Source organism: Lissotriton helveticus, chromosome 10, assembly GCF_964261635.1.
Source record: "Lissotriton helveticus chromosome 10, aLisHel1.1, whole genome shotgun sequence".
Lineage (NCBI taxonomy): Eukaryota > Metazoa > Chordata > Amphibia > Caudata > Salamandridae > Lissotriton > Lissotriton helveticus.
Genome location: NC_136071.1, coordinates 135,781,547 through 135,795,531, shown reverse-complemented (window position 1 = coordinate 135,795,531; position 13,985 = coordinate 135,781,547). Strand labels below are relative to the sequence as shown.

Sequence of the window (13,985 nt, the reverse complement as noted above, 5' to 3'; positions counted from 1 at the left end):
AACAACGGGTTTTCTCTAAGTCAGTGTAGTGTACTCCTAAAAGTAGTCATAAGGCAAGCATGTATTACTTAAATGTAATCGAGAAAGCCAGAATTCATGCTATCTGCGTGCATGTAAATTATGCAAATCATTGTGCACAGGCAGCGCATACGTGGAGTGAATAAGTGTAACATCAAGACAGACATGTCAGAAGTTTTTCTGGGCTAGGGTCAACAATTTAATACAGGGCCCCACATAGCATGAGCGCCTGTTTCTAAGTTAAAACAAATATCCCACAGGAAAAGAGAACGCAAGGCAGGTCCATAATCTGGTGTCATTAATGTATAACTGTGTTAGCTGCCTATCACCAATATACTATGTAGGCTTTTTTCAGAACCTATAAATACATTTTGCAGCATCAGCAGAGGGGGATGAAAAAGCGCAGAAACTGGGGAATAATACCCCCTCAGGACCCTCTTATTGTCCCTGATCACGAATGTGTATGGAAATCATGCCAGTTTATGGTATTTTACAGCATGCACAATTGACTAAAGGATAGGTTGGAACGTTTTGTGAGTCACCCTTACACTCAGAATTACTACTGTACATAAGGGCTTTCAGGTGAAATGTTTTTTTGAATCTGGTGCCTAGGCTAAAAGATAATTGCGTCAATATAAGTACACTATTAGGTTGAAATTTTAACTCCGTTGCATGCAAGGCTTTTCTCAAGTTCCTTGAATCTGAGGAGGATTTTTTACAGGGTGCAAGGCAGTGGCATGGGGAGGTCTCTATGCCACTGGTGCACCAGTGTTAATCTGGACCAAAAAAGATTATTGGGTGCGGTGTACGTTCTGCACCTTCCGATTGCAGGAGTATAAACTTCTGTTCAGGGCCGGTCTAGCCGTAGCGGGCACCGAGCGTTTTCCTGGTGGGCTGGAAGGGTGGGGCCAGTTTTGGAGTGGTGGGGGACATTTTTTGTTACTGTGTGCAGCAATATCGCCCCCCTGTAACAAAAGCAGCAGCAGTGTTTCCCACCAGCAAAAACTTCCAACGTTTTGGGGCATAAAAGGAGTAATCCAGCTGCCATGTACATTACCTAGTGCTATTTGAACATCTAGCAAATGCTGAGCCTCTAGTTGCATTGAAGTCCCATCAGATTATCAGTTTGTTGACAAGAAAACTGCATATGTTGATGTGAAAAGCTTTGTCTATGACAAAGAATATGTGAAGTATTTGTCCTTGGTGGTTGGCTTTGTAGCTAAGTTAGGTTGTGTGGTGGGTGGGGTGGTGTGATCAGACTTCTTTTGTAATGATCCAAGCTTTTCCACCTTTGGTGGGGTCAGGGTACGTTAAGGGAGATACTAGTTAGCAAAGCATTGCCAACATTATTGACTGTTGGTGGAGCAGTAATTAATGGGAGCGGGAAAGTCTCAATTTCTTGGAGTAAGCTGAACTGTGAGCAGGATATTTGGGATCGCTTTTGACATGGTCTGGAAAAGAAAGACAGGGGTCTATGAAGACACCTGTGATCTGGTACAAGGTGAGAGGCAGCCTTCCAAGCCTCTATTATTGCAGCATTCTTATATTTGCAGCTGACATGTGCCCCACTGATGAGGATGAACTGGTTTTGTAGCCTTCAATTTTATATATATATACAGACGACATCGAAGTAAGAATACCGGTGAGACATGCTATCATGATGATACTTGTTTATTAATGCAATTGGCCACTTTAAGGATTAGTTACTTGTCGTCAGCTTACAAGTGCAAGGCATTTTCGAAGGGATGGAGAAAAACTCAAGATGATTCCATAAAAGGGTCAAATTTCTTATAGCCAAGTATGAAACCTTGTGGCATTCCCTGGGTGGTGGAATGAAGCGACTATCTGTTGTTCAGATTTCTATCCAACAGAGAGGGGTCCACCCATTTTAGGGAGTGTCAGTGGTATCCATAGGAAACGGAAGGGTCTTGAATAGGGAAGAGTGATATACAGAGTCAAAGTCTCCCGACCGGTCACAGAACTTTAAAAGGCAGACTGATTCAGTAGAATTACTAGATCACCATATACCAGGTGAACTGCAGAAAACTTAATGCTACAATGTGGGCAGAAACTAGACCGATTGTGTTTGGAGAAGGTTATCGAGATGGAGGTTATTTGTGATAATTCTCACAAACATTTTAACAAGAATGTAACGGCAGATGATAGGGAGGTAATTGTGACTACCTCATGTATCTGCTTAGAATCTGAGATGTACTCTGACAAGCTAAGATTTTGCTGATTTCATTATGTCTCTCCTACTTTCACTCAATCAGGTTTATGACTTCTTTAAAGACTTTAAGTCGATGCATACTTCATTCTTTGACCACAGGAAAAGATGCTTCCTACGGCCAATAAATTAATATATTTGTTTTTATCATATAGAGATCAGGTCAACGCAATTGCATCTACTTGATTTTTGGAACCTGATCGAAAGATTACAGTGTCCCTTGGCTGAAATGCCCAATGATTAACATGAATGTGTACTTTAATATTACCTTTAATATTATGACGTATTTCCAGCTGAAGTTTAATATTGAAAGGGAAGATACAGAAATGGGAGAATTTGAGAATGTACTCAACGGTATATTGAGAATTAAGGGTAATGCAGCTGTTCTGAATAAAAATAATTTGCTTATTGTTTTTTTTTTTACAAAACATTCTTCAGTAAATACTAAGCTCATAGAGCTACCGACATATGCACGCATACACTCACATACAGTAACATACCCAGAAAAAACTACAATTTATGATATTGTCCTAAAAAACAGATGTGCCACTACCTAAACTTGGCTTCCCTACACCGCTTAACCACTATATTGGTTTAAAAACTTGGAGGAATTACCCTTGTACAGCTGTCCTTACCAAAGTTATAAATATTACATAGTTTCATATCCTAGATTTTGCTTCTGTATCACTTTCAATTCTCTGAAATGTTCAGTAGAGCCGGGTCAGAATGAGCCAGATACAACAGTATTTGCTTCCGTTGTGATCAACATTGTTTTTGCTCGAAATTGAAGGTGTGACCTGCAGCACTTATGATTCACTAATTATTGGACATCTGTAAAGAGAAACCCTGTAAAAAACAACTGCCTGGGCGGTAAACAATCTGAGGTAGATGTATTAAGAAGCACATAGCTACCCACTGCAATTGACAGTAGCAATTAGGAACCATTCACAACCTCCCTGCTATACTAAGACTAACTTGGCCTTAGTTCATGATAAAGGCTAGAAAAATCTCTGATTCTGTGATTTCAAGTGCTTATTGAATTTGCGAAGGATATACAGATGTTCATACGGCATCCATTCCTGGATCTCTCTGAGTCTGGGAAAGGATCTAATAATATTTGATGCTGGTGAGATTGACTGATTCTCTTTTGGAAAGTCAGGCAAGATAGGATTGTTTTGCGTCAATAACAGGTGACAAAGTCCCCTTGGAGTTTTGCCAGATCAGAACACTGAAAAGCCAAACCAGAAATGTTGAATCTCCAGTTGAAGCTAAGACAATGCGGGGACCCTTGGCCCTGGAAAGATTTTCAAGGACTGGACAGGCGAATCAGGAATTTAAATATATCTCCGAAGACAGATAGACGAGAATGGGCATCAGGAAACTGTTTTGAACCTTTGGTGAACTGTCATTAAGTTATTGTAAAAGTTTAGATTTTCATACTTTATATAAGGACTTTTAATTAGTTGGTTGACTTTATCTTTTATTGGTTAATTCATGTCCTCCTTTTTCTAAGACGAAAGAGGGTGTGGTCCAGAGAATAAATGCCAGTTCAGGGTGTGAGCCCTCTGGCAAGTGGGTCTCGCACTAAATACCTCTTTAAATACATTTTCCTATTGGCTTTGCAAATTCCACCATTTTATGATGACCTGTAAACTGTGAGGAGTAACTTCGAATCTGCAATCAGCCATATGGATGTGATTTCAGGGATGTGGCTGTGTCAGTGGCCCATGGTGCCTTAACCATCAGTGCCGTGAAGAGACATGCACAGTAGGGAACATTAAAATATGTGCATGTGAGAAATGTCTTTGTAGGTCACAAAGATTTAAGAGAGTGGGATGTTTGAGTTTTTTCTCTCGTGCGGCTTGCCAACTGTAAGTTGGCAAGCACTCGCGAGACCAATCGCTCAGGACCTCTTCTCAGTGAGATTTCTCAATGTGGGTGGACGCGGCAGACCATGACCGCTCGCCTTGAGAAATCTGCCATTCACGTTGAGGAAGCTGTTGCTTGAGTAGAATGTCTACTTGAGTGGCAGAAAGCAGCAGCACCCTTCAGCATGAAGCGGAGTGCCGTTTGTGCTGATTTTACAGCACAGGACAAACTTCCAGCACTTAAAACCAGTGCGAGCAGCGTGACTTAACATACTCCGCCATTGGCGGAACTCCGTAGAATGCAAAAGAGGTTTTCTGTCACTTCGCGAAATTACGTGGAGTCAAACTCTTCAAACTCCACCCTGGCTTAATGTGAAGCTGGGTGGGACCTCATAAGTGAGCAGTGGAAGGACTCAAATCATGTGTCCATGCTTCCAGGGCAGGCCAAAAGCACGAAGAGGAAGGAAAGCCCACACAATCTAGTGAATAGAAATAAGAAAATGAGAGTGACAATAAAGCCAACCAGTGGTAAGCAAAGGGGTCGACTATAAGCCCCCTGAAGCTAACAACATGTCTCTCAATAGATAAGAATGGCCTGACTAGTAAGATTTGACCTAAAAAGGACCGAAATGAGAGAAAAAATGTTGGAATCTGTGCCCCAAAATTTCCACAGTAATTACCCATTCCTGAGTGAAAAACTCAGAATTCTCAAGATAATTACGCACCTTGGAATTATCGGGTTCCTAGGATAATGCAGTTGTGCCTTTTATTTCAGAAAGTCCCAGTTAATCCTGAAGAAGGCTTTATATGCCAGGCAAAGACACTTAAAGGAAGCTATGTGCTCCAACGTCAGCCAGTAAAGTTACCTACCAAAAGTAGTGGGAAATGTGGTCAGATTTCCAAAGTCCCTATACAGCCCAAGCAGCTGTACAATGAACTAGTTGTGGTTGTCTCATCACTTATTGCCATCTGCAGCACTTACCCACAATACAAGCATTATGATTGGGAACCCAATTCAGAGATGAGGTTGAAATCTTATATCCCTCTCTAAGAATGCAAAGGTCTGGCCAAAGCATTCTGAACCTCTGATAATGTCCTCACTAGACATGCTGATTTTTTACAGGCTATGACAATGGCCTAATTTGGCTCTTAGTGGTGTACACATAGTCCTCTAAATGCTTCAAAAATAGGACATGAAATACCACCAGCTAACTAGTGAATGATGATATAATTAATGAGAAACAAGCAACCAGGCACCAACAAACAAAGGACTATTCTGGTAGCTGTATTGCTGCTGATAGGAGGCAATGTGAGAGGGTGTGTCTTCTTTATTTCTACATCTGGTGTGAGCCAATAGTGCTCCTTATCCGCATGCCAACTGCTCTGGAGGAAACATGTTTGTTGCTTTAACATCTTTTTAGTTCAAAATAAGCTTTATTGAAGGTTTTGAAAAAGTCATATAAACAATTCAAATACACGAATGCATAAAATTGATACAAAAAGAATAAATGAAACACATGAGGACAAGAATCAAAAATCCAAAATAGAGAAGAAAAAACCTTTCATATGAGATAAAAACAAAAAGATAAAAAGAAAACTACCAGCTAGGATATATGGAGTAATACAATACTATGGAATATAATACTAAAAAACATAGCAATTTTGTGAATATTATGAAAAAGAGAAGAAAAAAAAAACAATATAAGAAAAGGAACTCAAGGAGGTTTAGCAACTTCTTGTTGAAAGGGAGATTTAGGCAGAGAACGAAGGGCACAAGAATCAAAAAATGAAGTGACCGGATCCCATAGCTGCTTTCGTTTTGGGGCTAAAACAGGTGGATAAACATATGTTGTATCTAATCTATGATTATAGCACACAGCATACCACCAAGCCTGATAAGAGAGTTTAGTGGAGTCTTTCCAAGCTTTGGTAATTTGCTGAAAAGCTACTGCAAGAAGTAAGTCAATTATTTTTATATCGAGATTGTGAGGATTCCAGATAGGTGAAATACTACCTAAAAAAATATGTGATATATGAAACAGATGTGTAGTGGAGAAGATTTTATTAATTTGAGACCAAACCTGAACCCAAAACCGGTGAACCAGATTGCATTCGAAAAGCATGTGTAATAGATCCGCCTGAGGAGTTGAGCAGGACCAACAAGCGTGAGATAGGGCTGGATATCTTTTACTAAGTGTTAATGGGGAAAGTAGGAGTCGATTATAGATGAAAAATAGAGTTTGAATAGTGTTTGCAGCCCTAGATGATTTTCGTAATTTAACCCATAGCCTATCCCAAAGATCTATAGGCCATGAAAGGCCCATGTCAACTTCCCATGCCTCCTCTACCTTTGTCTAAGTGCGTGGTGATGGTGGAGCATGTAAGAAAGAATATATTTTTGACGCCTTAGATCGTTTAGTAAGTAAAGTTCTTAGTTGAGATATGCTAGGAGACTCCTGAAGTGATGCAGAGGATAGCCGGACATGCAGATCAAATGCAGATTGAAGTGCTTGTGTTAATCTGAGATAATTGATGCGAAAGGAAGAAGGGAGATGGAAGGATTCTGCAACAACTGAAAATGGGAGAATACAGGATTGATGCAATAATTGACGTACCCATATAAGACCACGATTTCTCCATGACTTCCAGAAAAAAGGCTTATTATTTATTAAAATCGAAGAATTGTGCCATATGGTTTGATCATGAAAGGAAGAGATCAAAGGAGGCGGTAGAATTTTTAAGGTATATTTGAGAATTGGAGTAGAAATAGATTGTGGTGGACGAGAAAAAGAGAGGTATTCTAGGAAAGAGAAGGGAGAAATGTATTCCAATTCCAGTGTTGTCCATAGCGGAGAGAAATTAGGAGAAACATCGAGCCATCTAGAAGCTTGGTTTAATAAACAAGCATTTACAATGCAACGGTCTCGCCTTGGAAAAAGTTAGAGCTATTGGCATTGTAAATGACAAACTTTTTATTTATGTGTTGGTTTTGAAAACAGATAAATAAATGGCATTGTCATTTACAATCCCAATAGCTTAATCTCTCGCAAATATGAGACATATTGCATTTGCTCCCACACCCACACACAGACAGCCACACACACACACACAGAGCCACACCCCCACACACACACACCCACACACACACAGAGCCACACGCACACACACACACACAGAGCCACACACACATACATAGAGACACAGAGAGAGAGAGAGAGAGAGAGAGAGAGAGAGAGAGAGAGAGAGAGACACACACACAGAGCCACACACACAGAGAGCCACACACACACACAGAGTGTGTTGCATCAAGGGCAGTTCAACGTGACCTTCTTAGTGGATGTGTGGAAATGGCAAGAAGTCAAAACCCTCATATGGTCTTGAGGTTTAAGATGCTGGGAAGTACTATAAAATTGCTTATCAGAGTAAACAATGGTGAACCGTTCTTCTAGATTTCCAAGTAAGGACCATCAGAGGAGTTGCATCACTTTATCACTTTTGCTCTACTATCAAATGTCTATTTCCCCTAAAGGATTGAATGTATTGTACCTGGAGCCATTACCCCAATATCAGCCAATCAGTTTCACCTCGTTATTGCAAAATCCTCACTACAGCAGATTAAAAAAATATATATTATCTCGGGCATACCTCAAAAACATTGCTGTTGCAAAATGTTATAAAAAGTCGCAACAGTGTTCTTTTAATTTCTTTTCAGTAATTTTCATTCAATATATTATTGTTATTGAACCATGCAAGATTTGAGTCCAGAAAAACTATTTCTCACAGATACCCTTGCTAATAATGGACATTGTTTGGGGTAATTTATCACCGAAAATTCGGGAGACCGTTTTCTGTGCATGGAATTAACACATGCCTCACTTTTAATCTGTGGTTCATGTCGTCATAGTGACAGCACTGGCTCAGCTTGTGTGGTGCCACTTCCTGTGATGTTCCCTGAATGGAAGTTGGGTGTTCTACATGTTTTGTTCTGAGACAATACACCAAACAAAAATAAAATCCGCACAGGCCATGACTCATTGCAGATAGTACAAGCAAAAACCACACCAAAAGTTCATGGCAGGCATCGACTATAATGACATTTTAAATGTGATTTCGCTCAACTGTCCAATCTCTATTCACTGCAACAGAACATGAGCAATGGGCGGGAAGGGGGGTGTAACAGCAAGATAAGTAAACGTTAGTGTAGGATAGGTATACCCCTCATTCCTTCGGCGGCCACTATCCGTGCCCAGGCGTATCTTTGCTTTGAGACGGGCCGCAGAGTCTATTTTGACGACATTAACATTCTTCAAAAGTTTACCCATTATTCCCTTCTTTATTCTCCCGATTTCTCTGTTCTCTTCCTTTCAGCCCAGGAAAAAAAAGAAACCCCCAGCAAGCAGCGGGGAAGACAAACTGTTTTCCAAATGCCCAATAGAGTTGCAAAAGATAGCTACACAGCAGCTGATCGCCCGCCTCCAGCTCACCTCCTGCTTGCCTCTATCTTCGTCTCACCCCCGCCACCTCCACATCGTCAACTGGTGGCGTCTTGCTCCAGGATGCGGCAGTCCGATAAGCTCAGGGATAGACAAGCTGCCAATTTAGACCACACACAAAATGTCCCATAGAGTCAGTTGCGCGGCCTCCAAAAAATTGCCTTGCCTTTCGAAAACATCATGGCTGTGCCGGGCCGCCGCGCTGCCCACGACGACCCGGAAGCGGTTGGGAAGCCGGCCAATGCCAGCGCGGCCCCAACCGGAAGTCCCGCCCCATCGCGCCGAAAGACAGAGAGAGCTGCCCGAGGAGCCACGAAGGCTCCGCATTGAGTACCGGTCCCGAGATGGGGGACCGGGTGAAGAGCGGCCGGGCGCATGGGGAAGGCAGGGCTCTCATGTGGTGAGAGAGCCCCGCAAAGCGCTACCGCCACCCGGGAGAAGGAGCCGCCGCCGTGCACCGCCAGAACAGGTAAGTTGAGTGAGAGGAGGGGTGAGTGGGGGTGGGGTGTACGCGTGTGTGTGTGTCTGTTTGAGTGTGTTTGTGCGTGCGTCTGTCTGTCTGTGTGCGCGTGTGTATGTTTAAGTGGGGGTGCGTGTGTGTATATGCAGTGTGTGGATGCCTTTGTTTGTGCGCATGCGTGAGTGACGACGTGCGCGCTCACGAGGTAGAATCTCCGGCAGGAGACGCTCGTGACAGTCTGCTGTCCACATTCCCCGGAATCCCTGGAAAGTGGCGACATAAGTAGTCTCCCTAGACAGCAAAAAGCTTCGCTTTTTGCTTTCGTCTAGGCGAGACCTAAAAAGATTTATGAAACAAAGAAAAATTTGGAAAATTCACCCCACCCTCCGCCTTTGGTCTTGTTAACTTAGATAAAGACATACGGGCCTTCTTGCGACCCCATAAAAATGAAGACAAGATGGAGTTAATTTTCTTGAAATGGAATGAAGGAATAGAAAAAGGAATGTTGGAAGTCAGAAATAAGACCAAGGGGGAAAGCATCATCTTGATCGTATCCAGCCTACCCCACCAAGAAAGGTATAAGGGATGCCATTTAGTGGTAAGATCTGTCAACTTATAATGCATACATCCATACAGCGGGAAACCGTACCTGAAAGAGTGGGGGTGAAATGAAGACCCAAATATTTGATGCAATTAGGATTCCACGTAAAGCCGGAAGAAATGAAGTCAGATTTATAAGTAAATTTGGTGAGAGGTAAAATTTCACATTTATCCCTGTTTAATTTGTAACCAGAAACGAAGGCAAATGAATTGACTTCATTTAAAAAAGCAGGTAAGGAAGTTGTGGGTTCAGACAAAAATAATAAGACATCATCTGCATAAGCAGCCATTTTGATTGTGGATTGATGAAACGTAAAACCCTTTATAGCATCATTTTGGCGGATTCGTAAAAGAAAGGGTTCTAGGGCAAGATTAAACAAGAAGGGAGAAAGAGGACAACCTTGACGCACCCCTCTAGCAAGGGGGAAATAAGAAGAAACACCACCATTCGCTGCAATAGCAGCTCTGGGGTGAGAATACAAAAGAGAAATGAGGGTTGAGATTCGTGGACCAAATCCGAACCATTTCAGTGTTTGAAAAAGATACGACCACTCGACTCTATCGAAAGCCTTTTCCGCATCCAAGGCAATGGCAGCAAGAGGATGAGAAGAGTGCGAGGTCTTGGAGAGAATGTCAAAGAATAGTCTAGTATTATCTGAGAGCAATCTACCTTTAACAAAGCCAGACTGCTCCTTCCCTAATAAATCTGGTAAGAAAGATTCTAAACGAAGCGCCAAGGATTTAGAAAAAATCTTGTAATCAATATTTACCAGAGAAATGGGTCTATAATTTTTACAGTACTGTGGATCTTTACCTGGTTTGGGGAGAATACAAATAAGAGCATCAGAGAAAGAACCGGAGGAAGAACCAGAGTCAAGAAAAGAAGAAATAAGAGAAGTTAATTTTGGAATAAGTAAAGCTGAGAAGTGAAGAAAAAATTCTACAGTAAAGCCATCCGGACCAGGAGCCTTATCTTTTTTGAGAGTCTTCAAAGCACTAAGGAGTTCTTTCTGAGGTATATGTGCCTCTAATGAAGAAAAGTCAGGGGGAGTTGTGAAAGGAGAATCAATGACAGAGAGAAATTGAGAAATATCCTGTGATGAGGAGGTTGTTTCTGAGGAATATAGTGATTTGTAAAAATGAAGAAATTCCGTTAAGATGGCATCATCTGTGTGTTTTAAGACAGAATGCTGATCATAAATACTATCTATATTGGTCTTATTCTTTGTAATTTTCAAATAATTAGCCAATAATTTGCCAGCTTTATTTTGGCCTCCATAAAATTTAGCACTAGAACGCAATAGGTAGTTAGAAGCATTGTTTGTGGTATCCTTATTAAATCGCAACTTAGTAGCTATGAGGACGTGTAAGCAATCAGAAGATTTAGAAGCAAAGTATGAGTGTTCTAGATTCTTGATCTTATGGAAGAGTTCATTATTAATTTGCTCAGCTTTCTTACGTTTGCGAGAGACAAAACCAATAATGAAATCCCTAGCAGATGCCTTAAAGGCATCCCACACAACAGGAAAAGACACCTCAGAAGATTCATTACGTAGGAAGAAATCATGAAAAAAGGAAGTAAAGAGTGAAACAAAATCGGAGTCAAGAAGGAGAGAATTATTAAAACGCCATTTTTTGTTTAGAGCTGGCTTCTGTAAAATGTCGAGGTGAATGGAGACTGGTGCATGATCCGATATCAAAATGGAACCTATGTCAGATGCAAAGAGAGATTGAGAAAGATGATGCGAGATAAAGAAATAATCAAGTCGGGATTGTGTCTGATGTGGTGGAGAATAAAAAGAATATTCTCTCAAGGTAGGATTACACAATCTCCAGGCGTCAATAAGTTTGAATTGATGTATTAGTGCCGTGAAAGATTTATGTGATTTGTGGGGAGTGTAAGTAGTGACAGAATTCCTATCTAAAAAAGGATCAAAAACCTCATTGCAATCTCCCGCCAAAATAAAATTGTCTTCATAGTATTGGGTGATGTGAGGGGATAGGGAAGACCAAAAAGAAGCATCACCTGTAGTTGGGGCATAGATATTGAGGAGGGAAACTGGGGTATTATCTACAACAAACTTAACCAAAACCCATCTGCCAGACTGGTCCGCTGAGTCAGCAACAAGTTTGACAGAAAGAGATTTATGAAATAAAATGAGAACTCCATTGCGTTTACCGTCACCAGGGGAAAAGAATACGTCTCCAGCCCAATTTCTTTTAAGTTTAATAGATTCCTCAGGTGAGAGGTGTGATTCTTGTAAACAGGCAATGTCCGCCTTAAGTTTAGCCAAGTGTGTCAAAACTCTCTGCCTCTTTATGGGGGAGTGCAAACCCCTAAAGTTCCATGAAACAATTTTTAAAGGCATTCAAAAAAGTAAGAAAGAATACATAACAAGCTGGTAAATATATTTCAATAGTAAGCAATCAGTAATAAATGTGAAAGAAAAATGATGAAGAACCTTTAAAGTGTAGATAGATAAGCAATCCATAATGCAGCAATTTTGTATAAATACATAAGTAAAAATGCGAGAAAATGAACTGTCAATATAGTAAGATAAGCAATCCATAATGCAACAATTTTGTATATATACATAAGTAAAAATGTGAGAAAATGAACTGTCGATATAATGAAACAAGAAAAAAGAACTGTATTTATGAATAGTCAATGAAGACAAGAGAATAAGTGAAAAATGAGCTAGACGCATGAGAGATGAAAGAAAAGAATAGGAAAAATAGAAAAGCATCCATGAGAAAAGAAGAAGAAGGAAAAGAAATGAACGAAGGGAAAGCCTTAAAGGACGAGAAGAAGAAAAAGACAAGAGAAGAAGAAGAAGAAGGAGAAAAAAAGAAAAAAGAAGGATAACAAGAGAGGAATATGACTTACATAACATCCAAAACATGTACGGGTGGGAGGGATGAAGGCCACAAAGGATAATGACGGGTACGCAACTGGTGAGGGAAGGCGGGAGGGGAGAGACGAATCAGCGAACTCCAGGAAGAAAATTAGGAGAAGGGAAGACACGTGGGTAATGATCTAGAAGTTGGAAACAAAAAACAAGAACAGCATGAACAACTAGGTAATTGAAAGAATTAATACCCAACCGAACAGTACCTCAAGATTAACCAACATAGTGAGAGAAATATATAGGCAGTACCATAGGACAATCATAGAGAACATCAAGTAAGAACATCAAGTAAATCGGGAAACAGAAGCAACATCCATAGCACTAGCGCTGTGTGAATATAAAAAACTCTTCAATTTCAGCGGGTCTTCGTAAGTAGTAGTTTTGTTATTAAGAGTTACCCTGAAAAGGCAAGGATGAAATAAACCATAACGTGCACCAAGTGAACGCAGTTGAGGTCTCAGTGACAAGAATTCCTTACGTCTGTCAGCCGTTACCTTGGCATAATCCTGGGAGAAAAAGAGGGAATTGCCTGACCATGTGATACGTTTCATAGCTCGTGCAGCTGATATAATCTTGAGCAGATCTGTGTATTCAAGGAAGTAGATGATAACTCCTCTAGGTTTCCTGACAGTTGAGGAGGAAGATGTATTCGAAGGAGGACCTAATCGATGAGCCCTTTGTATATTAATGTTGGTGCTATCAGGCAATGAAAGAACTTTTGGCAAGAAGGATTTGGAAAAACCCCAGGGGATCTGATCCCTCTGTCCCTTCCGGAAGACCATAAATACGTAAATTATTCCTCCTATTGCGATTCTCCAAATTTTCAAGTTGCCTATGCATGGCTGAGACTTGCGCACAGAGCGGATCCACCTTTGAGACAGACGAGGTCAAGGAGACAACATCACGTTCCAATTGAGTGACCCGACCATCAACAGCCAATAACTTGTCTGTAATTGTTTGAAGAGTGGCTCTAGACTCATCAATGAAGGGACGTAATGCTCTTATTTCTTCCAAAAGTATGTCCATGGTAGCCAAGTTAGACTGCTTTGGAGGAGAAGGAGGATCCTTTTTAAGCCTTTTCGTTGAACCCTTACTGGCTGAAGAGACGGAAGAATTTGATGGTGATGATGTTTGCTTAGAAGATGATTCCTGTGAATCCTCCATTTCGAGACACTGAAATCTGGAACTCGTCTGAATTAGGAACTTTCTTGAAGAAATTGAAGGTTTATGCAAGTCTCTTGAAAACCTACTCATGAGGAAGAAAAAATGTGTACCAAGAATATAAGAACGCTTTACAATAAATAAATATGCTTACGCGTATAATAAGCAAATAGAAGTGAGGAGAAACCAGTCACACAATCATAAAATAAAGCAGGAATATGCAAATGACAGAAATGCAAAAATAATGAA

At 40.8% G+C, this 13,985-nt stretch overlaps 1 protein-coding gene and 1 long non-coding RNA gene across 2 annotated transcripts in view; one reads left to right on the top strand and one right to left on the bottom strand.

Moving 5' to 3' along the window:
- LOC144786027 (uncharacterized) overlaps window positions 1-12,839 on the bottom strand; it is a 235,050-nt gene extending 222,211 nt beyond the window's left edge. The window contains exon 1 of the long non-coding RNA XR_013602077.1: window positions 12,554-12,839. This is a non-coding gene — a long non-coding RNA (uncharacterized LOC144786027). The remainder of the gene's footprint in view (window positions 1-12,553) is intronic.
- The window catches only part of IL21R (interleukin 21 receptor), a 192,396-nt gene that overhangs the window by 28,724 nt on the left and 149,687 nt on the right, over window positions 1-13,985 (top strand). The window lies entirely within an intron of this gene.